The sequence below is a fragment of the Gastrolobium bilobum genome, unplaced genomic scaffold, assembly GCF_033153095.1.
Source record: "Gastrolobium bilobum isolate Gb01-03AN ecotype WA unplaced genomic scaffold, APGP_CSIRO_Gbil_v1 utg131582, whole genome shotgun sequence".
Classification (NCBI taxonomy): Eukaryota; Viridiplantae; Streptophyta; class Magnoliopsida; order Fabales; family Fabaceae; genus Gastrolobium; species Gastrolobium bilobum.
In genome coordinates, this window is record NW_026896328.1 from 4,861 (window position 1) to 18,784 (window position 13,924).

A 13,924-nucleotide genomic window follows, 5' to 3' on the forward strand; every position below is an offset into this window, starting at 1 on the left:
TGCTCGTGTAACAAATACGAATTCATCGGACAAAAAAACAACTGTGTTGGAGGGTTCTCGAGGACTTTGCGCCCGTTGCTCTGATAAGTCAACCACAAGCAAATCAGAGAAGGCACACTGCACGTAGGCACGTAGTCAACCACAATAAAATATTCTTGGCTTAATTATTTTATTTTATTTTTCAATTCACGAAACCAGAAGGTAAAAGAGGTAATATGATACTACAATTAATATGATATTAGAATAAAGAATATCAACCAACCAAACATTAAGTTTTAATAAATGATAAAACAAGATAGGATATTGTGACACACAAATAACGTTACGCACAATGTTACGACCACATCTTAACCGTTGATTTCCGCCAATCAACGGTTATCATTTTTCAAATCAAACTCATTAATTAATTATTAATTTGCAATAAATGATAACCGTTGATTGACGGAAATAGACGGTTAAGATGTGGTCGTAACGTTGTGCGTAACATCTATCCCTAAAATAAAGGGATAGGATATTGTGACACACAAATAATGTTACAGTTTCTCATCCCAAAACATCTTTGTTATTTCAATATTTTCAGTTGTTCACATGTACAGTGTAATTTATACCTTTCTTCGATGGTCATACCGGAATTCCTGGATGACTGCAAAAAACAAAGAAAACCAATATATAAGGTTATTATGATTTAAGAAAAATTAAATACGTTGCAAATCAATAAGTATTCATGCAGTTATGTAACATTTAAAAACACAAACTGCAATCAATAATGTTCATCAAAGTTTAATCTACATGTAACAAATGTATTTCCTGTATAATGTAATCAATGTCTTCTTTGAATTTAACCATAAGTCAACCACAAGCAAATCAGAGAAGGGACACTGCACGTAGGCACGTAGTCAACCACCATAAAATATTTTTGGCTTAATTATTTTATTTTATTTTATTTTTCAATTCACGAAACCAGAAGGTAAAAGAGGTAATATGATACTACAATTAATATGATATTAGAATAAAGAATATCAACCAACCAAACATTAAGTTTTAATAAATGATAAAACAAAGGGATAGGATATTGTGACACACAAATAACGTTACGCACAATGTTACGACCACATCTTAACCGTTGATTTCCGCCAATCAACGGTTATCATTTTTCAAATCAAAGGGATAGGATATTGTGACACACAAATAATGTTACAGTTTCTCATCCCAAAACATCTTTGTTATTTCAATATTTTCAGTTGTTCACATGTACAGTGTAATTTATACCTTTCTTCGATGGTCATACCGGAATTCCTGGATGACTGCAAAAAACAAAGAAAACCAATATATAAGGTTATTATGATTTAAGAAAAATTAAATACGTTGCAAATCAATAAGTATTCATGCAGTTATGTAACATTTAAAAACACAAACTGCAATCAATAATGTTCATCAAAGTTTAATCTACATGTAACAAATGTATTTCCTGTATAATGTAATCAATGTCTTCTTTGAATTTAACCATAATCTTTCGCAATTTTTTATCCTTGTGCATCGCAATAAGTACAGAAGCTACAACATCCACCTTAATCAAGCTATTGTTATATTGAAATATTTTTAGTTTTGGATTTCCAAGAAATTAACAATATAATTATCAGAATTTTGCTCGTGTAACAAATACGAATTCATCGGACAAAAAAACAACTGTGTTGGAGGGTTCTCGAGGACTTTGCGCCCGTTGCTCTGATAAGTCAACCACAAGCAAATCAGAGAAGGCACACTGCACGTAGGCACGTAGTCAACCACAATAAAATATTTTTGGCTTAATTATTTTATTTTATTTTATTTTTCAATTCACGAAACCAGAAGGTAAAAGAGGTAATATGATACTACAATTAATATGATATTAGAATAAAGAATATCAACCAACCAAACATTAAGTTTTAATAAATGATAAAACAAAGGGATAGGATATTGTGACACACAAATAACGTTACGCACAATGTTACGACCACATCTTAACCGTTGATTTCCGCCAATCAACGGTTATCATTTTTCAAATCAAAGGGATAGGATATTGTGACACACAAATAATGTTACAGTTTCTCATCCCAAAACATCTTTGTTATTTCAATATTTTCAGTTGTTCACATGTACAGTGTAATTTATACCTTTCTTCGATGGTCATACCGGAATTCCTGGATGACTGCAAAAAACAAAGAAAACCAATATATAAGGTTATTATGATTTAAGAAAAATTAAATACGTTGCAAATCAATAAGTATTCATGCAGTTATGTAACATTTAAAAACACAAACTGCAATCAATAATGTTCATCAAAGTTTAATCTACATGTAACAAATGTATTTCCTGTATAATGTAATCAATGTCTTCTTTGAATTTAACCATAAGTCAACCACAAGCAAATCAGAGAAGGCACACTGCACGTAGGCACGTAGTCAACCACCATAAAATATTTTTGGCTTAATTATTTTATTTTATTTTATTTTTCAATTCACGAAACCAGAAGGTAAAAGAGGTAATATGATACTACAATTAATATGATATTAGAATAAAGAATATCAACCAACCAAACATTAAGTTTTAATAAATGATAAAACAAAGGGATAGGATATTGTGACACACAAATAACGTTACGCACAATGTTACGACCACATCTTAACCGTTGATTTCCGCCAATCAACGGTTATCATTTTTCAAATCAAAGGGATAGGATATTGTGACACACAAATAATGTTACAGTTTCTCATCCCAAAACATCTTTGTTATTTCAATATTTTCAGTTGTTCACATGTACAGTGTAATTTATACCTTTCTTCGATGGTCATACCAGAATTCCTGGATGACTGCAAAAAACAAAGAAAACCAATATATAAGGTTATTATGATTTAAGAAAAATTAAATACGTTGCAAATCAATAAGTATTCATGCAGTTATGTAACATTTAAAAACACAAACTGCAATCAATAATGTTCATCAAAGTTTAATCTACATGTAACAAATGTATTTCCTGTATAATGTAATCAATGCCTTCTTTGAATTTAACCATAATCTTTCGCAATTTTTTATCCTTGTGCATCGCAATAAGTACAGAAGCTACAACATCCACCTTAATCAAGCTATTGTTATATTGAAATATTTTTAGTTTTGGATTTCCAAGAAATTAACAATATAATTATCAGAACGAATTCATCGGACAAAAAAACAAAAAAACAACTGTGTTGGAGGGTTCTCGAGGACTTTGCGCCCGTTGCTCTGATAAGTCAACCACAAGCAAATCAGAGAAGGCACACTGCACGTAGGCGGTCGCGGTTAGCAACACTCATGGCTCTCTGACAGCTGGACGCATCATCGCGGTCAATAATAGTCCAACACGATTACTCCCGCTCGGGTTATAAGCAAGCGCTACCAGGTTAGTAATCTTTAACCGTATACTTTTGTGAGAGTATATAAACACTAAAAGTTTTGAAAGCTTGTCGATGTGGGACATAAAAACGCAACGGGTGCAGAGCTATTGTGCCCTTACCATTCAAGCTTCGTCTTCGCTTCCATTTCTGTGGACTGAGATGGCTGGAGGTATTATTCAGCAGTTATTGAGGAGGAAACTCCAGCCTCATTCTACTAACCCTTCCTTTTTGTCATCCATCATAGCAAAGAAAGATGATGCTGGCTCTACTGGCAGCAGGTCCTTAAGAGCACTTGCATTAATTGGAGCTGGTGTGTCAGGGATTTTGAGTTTTGCAACAACAGCATCAGCTGATGAAGCCGAGCATGGCCTGGCATGTATCCATGGCCTCACAAGGGCATCCTCAGTTCATATGATCATGCTTCGATTCGTCGTGGTCATCAAGTTTATACACAAGTCTGTGCTTCCTGCCATTCTATGTCTTTGATATCGTACCGTGATTTGGTTGGTGTCGCTTATACAGAAGATGAGGTAAAGGCTATGGCAGCTGAGATTGAGGTGGTTGATGGCCCTAATGATGAGGGTGAGATGTTTACCCGCCCTGGTAAACTCAGCGATCGTTTTCCTCAGCCATATGCAAATGAATCAGCTGCTAGGTTTGCTAATGGAGGAGCTTATCCCCCAGATCTAAGTCTTATTACCAAAGCCCGTCACAATGGTCAGAACTATATGTATTTATTTGCCCTTCTAACCGGTTATCGTGACCCTCCTGCTGGGTGTTTCGATTAGAGAGGGACTTCACTATAATCCTTATTTTCCTGGTGGAGCAATTGCCATGCCTAAAATGCTTGCTTAATGATGGTGCTGTTGAATATGAAGATGGTACGCCTGCTACAGAAGCTCAGATGGGGAAAGATGTTGTGTCATTCTTAACTTGGGCCGCGGAACCTGAGATGGAACAGAGATCTAGAATATTATTAAGTACCTTCTCTGGTTGTTGTAATGATATAAATGTGCATGTAGGTCTGCTGTAAATGATGAGGATGAGATGAGTGGCCTTCCAAATATTCAAAAAAATTCATAAGGTAAGAGCTGTTACTGCTTTGATGAGTGGAATGCTAGAGCTATGTAACTATTTGGACTCAAGAGTTGAATGCTTCGGATTTGATTTAATGACAAATTTAATTACATTTTTGTTCTGGACTCATAAAAATCTGTATTTAGTTCAATAGTTCTTTTATGGAGTTCAAATTCTGTAGTTTTTTTCTTTAATTAATTTAGACAAAGAAATATAGCATATGTTTTTTCTCCCTTCGAAGTTGCTGTTCTCTTTGTGCTTGAGTCTTTTGGGTAATATATGCAGAACATAGTTCCGACCGAGCTGAGTTTTTGAAGCTCTGCAAGAGAGTAGAGTACACAATCCGAGCTTGGTACCTTCTACAATTTGAGGACTTGATGGTATTATTCATTCCTTGATCTTTTGATATAGCTATCGATACCTTGTTGTTGTGGAGCCTGATTCTTTTATGTCTTCGGCAACTCTACTCCCTCTTTGACCCTGTGCATGGGGCACAGAAGTTGGAACAGCAGAAAGCTAGCTCATGAAGAAATTGATGTACTTGAACAGAATTTCTTGACATACCTATTTCAGGTACTATCTCCACCTCATGCGTTACTAATGTCTACAGTTATCTTGTTGATATTATATAGACACGAGATCCCATAAAAAATGATGGTATTTGTTATAAACTAACTCAACCTATGGTATTGATGAAGGGTGGGACAGTATAGGGATTGTGACTATGGCTGTATTGAGTTTACTTGTGTTATTGGAATAAATGAATGAATTGTATAATGGCTACTCTTTTAACACAGATCAATGGGGTTAAAAGTGTGTTGTAGGTTAAACACTGGGGTCATTAAAGGGTAAGGCTTAAGAGAAGGGTATAGCTTTAGGTAATCATAATACAAGTATCATTTTTTAGAGTTCCAAAACAAGAGGTATTTGGTAAATAAGATTTGCATGACTTAAATATTTGGTGCTGGACGAAAGAAAGTATCATTACGTATATCTTTTAAATATTTGTTTCTTATGTTGTATGAAGATTCTTTGATTCTTAATGCAGGTCATGGAAAAGAGCAACTTCAAGATAGTGACTGAAGATGAAATTGATGTTGCACATTCAGGCCAGTATCTTCTAAATCTTCCCATTACTGTTGATGAATCTAAGGTTTGTGCATAATATATGCCCCTTTAATTGCATAGGTTACCTGGGATGTTTGATTGTGCTGCTAATAGTTGCTGATGTCTGTTTTTTGCTAATGAAGCTTGACAAGACACTTTTAAAGAAATATTTTCAAGAGCATCATCATGATAACCTTCCAGATTTCTCTGATAAGGTATGCCTCTGAATCTGTTGTAGGAGGTACTTATGCATCAAGGATTTCTTGGTTCTGTAGCATTCATTATTTATTATCCGTGCTGGCAATTTCTCTCTCTCTCTCTCTCTCTCTCTGTGTTTGGTTTTTTTTTTTTTTTTTTTTGGTTGGGGGGCGGCGGGGGGATTTGATTTGGTTCCAAGTGATGCTGTATGAAACTCATGAATTTATAAGTCATTACTGCCCATCTCTTTGAAATTTTTTCTTTTCAATTTGTGGGATGGTGTTTAATCTTTTTTTTCCAAGGTATGCTGACCTACATTATTTTTTTTATTTTTTTCCCTTTTAAGGTATTAAAACATCCTTCTAGTTTCATTATTGGAAATTAGAATCTTTTTTTGCATGCTCATTGATTCACTAAATATTTGTTCTAAGAAAAAGATCTTGCTTATTTAAAATGAAACAGTGGCGAGAAGGGAGCTTGATGAGGCCTTGATATTTGTTCTTAGTTTTACATGCTTCTTTCATGACACGGGCAATTGTTGAACTAATTTTCGAGAATTGGAAGATGGGGAGTACTTGAGAGTGTTAGAGTTTGGGTAAAATACAACCTCTCTAATGGGTAGGACCCATTATTTGGGATTTTTATCTTGAATCAGGGCTTCCTTAGGCCCTTATCTCCTAGAGGAAGATAAGGGAAAACCTCGATGCACAAGACTCCCCATCTTGCAAGGGTAAGGGTGAAGGTCGATTGTATGCGGTTTAATCTTGCATTTTTTGTGAAGAGGCTGCTTCCTATGCTTGAACCCATGGCCTTTCAGTCACAAGGAACAACCTTACTGTTGCTCCAACACTCACCCTCAAATGGGAAATTCTTGGTGCTAGTGTGTAAATGGGTCAAGCAGCCTATTAGGGGCTTACGGCTCGGCCTACATCAAGCCACGTCTAGCCTATAGGCCGACCTATATCATATTATTTATTTTAATTAAATTATTTAAATAAATTAATAAATAATATTATGTTAGAAAAATATAAAACCATTAATGTAGCCTCACCCAAAAACTTAAGCTTTTGGATTAAATTGATTCTTTACATAGTATCAGAGCCTCGGTCTCATGGGTTCGATCCTCACCGTCCCCCATTTAATTGATAATTAATCAAGTCTTGTGGAGTTTCTTAACACAAGTAGGCAGGCCTGTGCATTGTCCACCCTTCAAGCCCACCGGGCTCTTGTGTGAGGGATGTGTTAGAGAAATATAAAACCATTAATGTAGCCTCACCCAAAAGCTTAAGCTTTTGGGTTGTTCTTTACATATTATTTCATTTATTTTTTTATAATTTTTTATAGGTATTGAATGTTTCATAGGCTTAAATAGGCTAACAGGTCTAAGTCAGGTCTTTTGACTTTTTAATATAGGTCTTTACATCAAGCTAAGTCTGGCTAGACTCAAAATATTTTATATAGGTCTGGCCTATTTAAACTAAAGCTTAGCTTGACTCGGCCCGTTTATACACCCTTATCTGGTGCATAAAGCTCTTCAACTTAGAAGGGTAGGGGTGAGAGTCGATTATACGCAACCTTACTCTTGTATTTCTATGAAGAAACTATTTTCGAGACTTGAACCTGTGACCTTCCGATCACAAGGAGCAACCTTGCCGCTGTTCCATGGCTCACCTTTAGCCACTATAATTATAGATACAAGTGAAATAATTTATAACACACATTTAAATGCTCAAAAGTGAAAAGTTATCCAAAATTAAAGACTTGTTCATAATTAATAGTCAAAAGTCATAGTGAAGTTAATAACAACAGAAGTCAAGGAACATAAAGGAAAAATTAGGGGAAATCTCACTAAAATCAAAAATTGAAAAAATAGAGATCCGTTTGAAAGTCAGGGGAATACATTTAGACCTCTCTAAAAATGAAAAGAACCCAACACGTGAGGCTACCTCTCTGAACACAACCCACGGAAAGTATCAAAGAACAGAGGAAAGACACAACACAGATGCTGAAAAAATAAATAAATAAAAGAACAGAAACCTCTCTGAATAAGTGAGAACGTGGACAGAACTGAGACCAAAGGAGGGTTTTGCTATGATGCATGAAAGGAGCTTGCCAGAAACAATGCTATACTGCTGTGGGTTGGCCAGAAACGCCACTGAAAATCTGTGATCGGTAGCCGGAATCTTAGGAGGTCAGGCTTCATTGTTATTCATGGTGTCAACTCACAAATATGAGCGTGAAAGAAAGGTGCATTTAGTCTCGAATCAGAAACACGTAGGGTTTCTGATGTCAAACAAGGGGATTTGCAAAAATACCCCAAAAATGGATTCAATAACGCACAAAGCAGGGTGGGTAAATTGGGGGAATTTTCCCTGTGAAGAATAGCAGCTGCTAAGAGCTGCAATTTTGCAGGATAGCAGCCGCAACTTCTGCAACTTCAAAATGCTCAATGACAATGAATGGGTAACAGCCTGAGGTCGCACCGTGATAACAGTGCTATATGTGCCATTGTTAACTATGGCGGGACTGCAGTTGATATTCCCTCCTCTCTTTCTCTCTTGCACACACTCACAGTAGAGGTTGATTCACAATTAGTTATTTTTTAATTTTGTGCATTGGATCAGAAAAAAATGTAATTAACACCTGCCAATACAAACACCAATCGAAGTTGTTTTGTTCCTCACACTTAGTCTGTTTGTGAAATGGCAAGCTAATACATCCTATTATTTTAGTATGTTATCTTTCGGCGTGGCATTGGACTTGATCGAACAACTGACTACTTTATCATGGAGAAGGTGGACATGCTCATTGGACGTTTTTGGGCATATCTGTTAAGATTAACTAGGTAAGCCAGCTCTTAGACTGGAAAGTGAATTTTATTGTTGACTCTAATGAGTCATCCATTATGAGAAGTCATGATATTGATTATCATATTAACTTGTGTCAACAAAATCTTTAAAAGGTCAATGTAAAATAATTTCTTTTTTGCATGAATTATAATCAATATCATCTGCTTTATCTATGCAGTGAAAGACCATATTGTGGAATCTATACATGTGAACATACCAGAGTATACACAGCATGTTTCTTAAGCTTTTTTTTTTCAGAAACCTTTTAAAGTTGTGATGCTTGCAGGTTGGAAAAGCTTTTGTCCAGAAGGTCAAAAAGGCGTAATAAAAAAGATGCAAAGCAGGACAGTGAAATTAACTCTGAAGCAGATGGGGATGACCTATATGTTGAACGGATACGTCTTGAAAATATGCCACTAAGGTCCTATTGCATCTCTGTGTGTACTCTTGTGTGTGTTTGTTGTTGTTGCTGCTACTGTTTTTCTTGTTATCCTGTTATCTTATTTTCTTTGTGAGGACCCTTGATAGTTGATAGTGCATTTATATAACATTATTAATTTATTACTTGTAATAGATGCTTATCTGATGCATCTTATTCACGTTGACCATTCTGTGCAAGCTGAATGACATTGCTTCTGATAATCTAGATTTATGTAAATCCTGATTCTGCTTCCATTGAACCAAAGATTTAAATTCTCATTGTTTGCTCAATACTGCATAAAATTTTGGTACTAAATGTTACTTTGGAATTACTAGTTTACAACCATTACACTAATACAACCTCTGGAAAAGTTAACAATGACCATATCCAAGCTAATAGTCATTTTGGATCGAGGTTCTGGATCTTAAATTAGCTCAAGTACTGGGGCATAGAGAGTTCTATTGTGATGAAAGTCTAAAACTTCAATTGTATATAGAATGGTTGGATTTAAGATTTGCTCATGGGTTAAGAAAATAGTTCAAATGCCTCAAAATTCCTCATACATTCAGTCAATCTTCTGATTTGTCTAAGAAGCACTGATGTTCCATTCTCACCAAAATTGCTGTGCTCATGCATCTAAGTTGCATAAATTTTGAATTTGTGATGATCTGGTCACTGAGTCACTCATGAGATTGTTTGCTGCAATTGCCAGTGTCCGGAATTTGCTGGGCAAGACCATGATCCAAGAACCGACATTTGATAGGATAATTGTTGTCTACAGGTAGATATGCTTTATATATTCAAACTTCTATTGAAAATTTGAAATCTGAGATGAAAATTGTTTCTTCAGGAGCGCCAGTACCAAATCGAAAGCAGAACGAGGAATATATGTGAAGCATTTCAAAAATATTCCAATGGCTGATATGGAAATAGTTCTTGTGAGTTGCTTTGCCTCATTTGTGATGTATTTAGAAAACATTCCAATTTTTATTACCTAATTAACTTCTTCCCTGGCAAACACAAGTGATAACCTTGGTCAATAACTTTCTTACATGACAGCCAGAGAAGAGAAATCCTGGATTAACTCCAATGGATTGGGTCAAGTTTCTTGGATCAGCTATAGTTGGGCTGGTTAGTTTTACAACCTCAATAGAGTATTTTTTATTTTTGTGTTATGCTTTTCTTCATTCTGAACTAATGCATTTAATGTTCTTCTTAGCAGGTTGCTGTAGTTAGTTCACTTGAAATGCCAACAGCTGATTGGTGGGTCATCATTGCTGTTCTCTCCACAGTAATTGGTTATTGTGCTAAGACATACTTCACGTAAGTATGTTTACTGTTTCCCTTCATTGGAAATATATGCTTTCCAATGATTATTATGATAGTCAGCCTGCATATAACCCTGAAACTTGATCTATTTTAATGGGTAGTATTCTAAAGAAATCTTTTTACTCTTATATGGATTGTTGTATTTTTACTAAATCACTCTTTTTCCCACTAATGTTGGACTAGTCATTGCTCAATAGTCGTGTTGCTCATTGAATCTTGTTCACATGTTCAATTACCACATTCGACAAGTTTGTGGTATATACAAGTAAATGCATTTGGCAAAATCTATTTAACCATTGTGGCTACTAATTTTTATTTCCCATAGGTTCCAACAAAATATGGCTCAATACCAAAATTTGATTACACAGTCAATGTATGACAAACAACTGGACAGCGGAAAGGGTACACTTCTCCATCTGTGTGACGATGTCATTCAACAGGAAGTAAGTGCTAGCTTGATGCACTCTGCTCTTTTTCCCAGTTAAATCAGTATCAATGATTTTTGTTAATATTTTTAGAATTTTGAAAAATAGGATACGGCTGGACAGTTCTATTAGAATAATCTGAGTCTGAAACTAGCCAGTTTGAGTCTGGTCAATCCTCAATAACCCTGTTTGGCCTAAAGTGGTCAGAACTCATCTAATCTGGCCATCTGACTTCATTAAAACATATCATGCATGTTGTACATATGATTAATAAGTTTTTTTTTCCGCTAATCTTTTTTTTAAGTATCCATGAGGTTGTAATCAAATAAAGATTTTTGCTTAGAAAGAAATTTTTTTTATAACGCATAACTCTAAATAATGAACAGTTGAACACTTATGCAAGGTTGTAAAGATCACAATGATTGATATAGGATCATACAATCTTACGCTGTTTTGTGGGATCTTCGTTCTCAATTACAATTACGTGCTCGGTTTGGTGAGATTGTGGTAGGATTATAGGGATCAGCTAATTTTGCAGTCTAGGCAGCCACCATCCAAGTGGCAGAGCAATCCAATTCTCAGGGGGAAAAAAAACAAAAAAAGAAACCAAGCCTACCAAAATCCTAAACACCCCATTTGATCTCTTTCTCTTATTCAACCTCATCTGGAACATCCCATTCGACCTCATTCTCTCATCTGAACCCTAATGCAATGGTCTGTGCTTGGTGCAACTTCAATTTGTGGGTGGTTTGACTGGGTCCCTGCTTGGGGTGACTCTGGCTAACGACTGGGTTTGACTGTGGCTAATCTGGGTTGTGGCTGAACTCTTTCTCCTTCAATCTGTTACTGTTTTGATCTGGGTGGGTGGTTATTGGTTTGCTTTTGCTTATTGTGCTCTGTTTCAGTGTTTGGTTCTGTTTTGGTTGGCTGTACTTGTGTTCTGGTTTTGCTGGTATGAAATTTTCATCTAGTGGGACTGGTGGTAGTGTGAAAACATCATTCAGTTGTGATTTAAAGGACTTAGAATTTATGTTACTTTGTATGTGATAGTCTAGTGTATTGGCAAGCGTGTAACCTTCAAAACTAAGAATTGAGTGATTAGATTGCTGGAAGATCATTTGTTAGTTGCTACTACTAGCCTTTAATTTGAGTCGCTTGCTTTTGATTTTTCGTTATGTAACTTTGCACTGTCAAACATTTAATCTGAAGGTTACTAATCTGAAATTCTTTAAATTTGTAGGTCAAAGAGGTAATAGTTTCATTCTTTATTCTGATGGAACAGGGCAAAGCTACAAGACAGGTATCTACATCAATATAGGTTTATAGAAATCTTGTTTTCTGTTCTCTTCTCCACCTTTTTTATTTTGAAATTCTATTTTATACTTATGGAAACAAGGTTTCTTGTAGTGTTACTCAAGTCCTTATGTTATCTATCTGATAATGTGAATCAGGATCTCGATCAATGGTGTGAGGAACTAATTAAAGAGGAGTTTGGGGAGGAATGTAATTTTGATGTGGATGATGCAGTTGGAGAAATTGGGAATTGTTACTCGGGTGAGATTTCCCAAAATTCTCTCGTTCTAATTGAAGTATTTAATATTGCATCTCTTCAATGGAAAACTTGGGTTCCTTTTTTATGTAACTTTGTTTTTGTTATTTCCACTTCTTTTTATCTCTCTACATTTTAAAGTGAATGGTTGCAAATCTTTAAAGGTTAAATGAGTGTGCTAATAGCAGTTGGAAATTTCTTATAAGCAAATAGGAAAGATCATGTGTGGTGTTTCCTTTATAGTAGTATAGATGAATCTTTGTTGTCTAAATTTGTGTTAAATGTGCTATTGTTGAATTTGGTAATTTTTATTTTGGAAATATTTGAAGAAATATTAATTGTTTGAGCCATGTTTGCCAATTAGAGATGAGTCATTGTATTTATCTTTTATCGCATCAATTTCATTTTAGAGATTTTAATATATTTCTAGACTGAATGAGAACATCAAGGAAAATTGAAACCTATGGATTATTATTATTATTTTGTTTGCTTTGTGTTAGTATCTTAAGTTGTAGCTACTAGATTTTGTCAACTAGTGTAAAACTCTTAAGGTTGATGAAATGGTATGCTGCTATGATTGCTAGGAGATTATTTTTTATTATTGTGACCCTAAGAAATTTTTGCTCTGAAGAGATTTTGATTTTTGTGTTGACTGTAAGCTGACCTTTGAATTCAGGATTCTATTGGTCGGTATCAATGTGTTGGGCTGAAACGGGCTAACGAGATCATTGGCACCACCACTGAAGAGCTTGTCCTTAAGGCAAGACAGGGAAACATTACTCCTTGATGTTGTTTACAATTGGTGCTTCTCAGTCTCATGTACATGTTAAACAATCCTAGATTGATATCACACTCATCTCTTCTTATACAGAAGTTAGTTAATTTCTGCTTTCTGTTTATCCTCTTCTGTATTTTTCATGTAAGTCTATGTCAATGTGTGTTGAAATTATAGAGATTTAGGTAGGGAAGGAATATGAGAGATAATAAAGACCGAATAACATGAAATTGGTATTGATTTTATGTGTTATGATGTGATACAAACTATAAAGCGTTAATTCCTATCTATTCTAAAAGTAGATTTCAAATTCTAATTTAATAAGAAAATAAATTGGGAAAAATAAATAAGTTAGGAAATTATTCCTAAGTGATCATATTAGATACTATAAATTAATTTTGGAATAAATATTTTATTAAAATGAATTCCATATTTGGAATAGTTCATTAAAAACAAAGTTTTCTTGTGTGTTACGTAAATATATTTCTTACGAGGAATATTTACAATTATTATAAAGGATAAAATATATATAATTCCCTTTAGTTATAGTTTAATTTCGTAAAGTATCTTATTAAATTTTAGTAACTAGATTTCACGAAATTACTAAATTTACAAAGTAGTGAATTTAATTTGCCGCGAATGTGAAAAAAAAAAAAAAAAAAAACCTTCCTAAAGAAAATAATATGCGACATTTGATGAATTATGAAGCATTTTTCGTGGGTTGGAGTTGGCTTAGAACGAAGACTTTAATAATGTTATCATAGAAAGTGATTCTTCAAGTGCG

The 13,924-nt window shown here is 34.7% G+C and overlaps 2 pseudogenes; both read left to right on the forward strand.

Moving 5' to 3' along the window:
* The first annotated feature begins 3,517 nt into the window (after positions 1–3,517).
* On the forward strand, positions 3,518–4,390 carry LOC133298966 (cytochrome c1 1, heme protein, mitochondrial-like; annotated as a pseudogene).
* Positions 4,391–4,443: 53 nt separating this feature from the next.
* On the forward strand, positions 4,444–13,377 carry LOC133298965 (uncharacterized; annotated as a pseudogene).
* Positions 13,378–13,924: the final 547 nt, after the last annotated feature.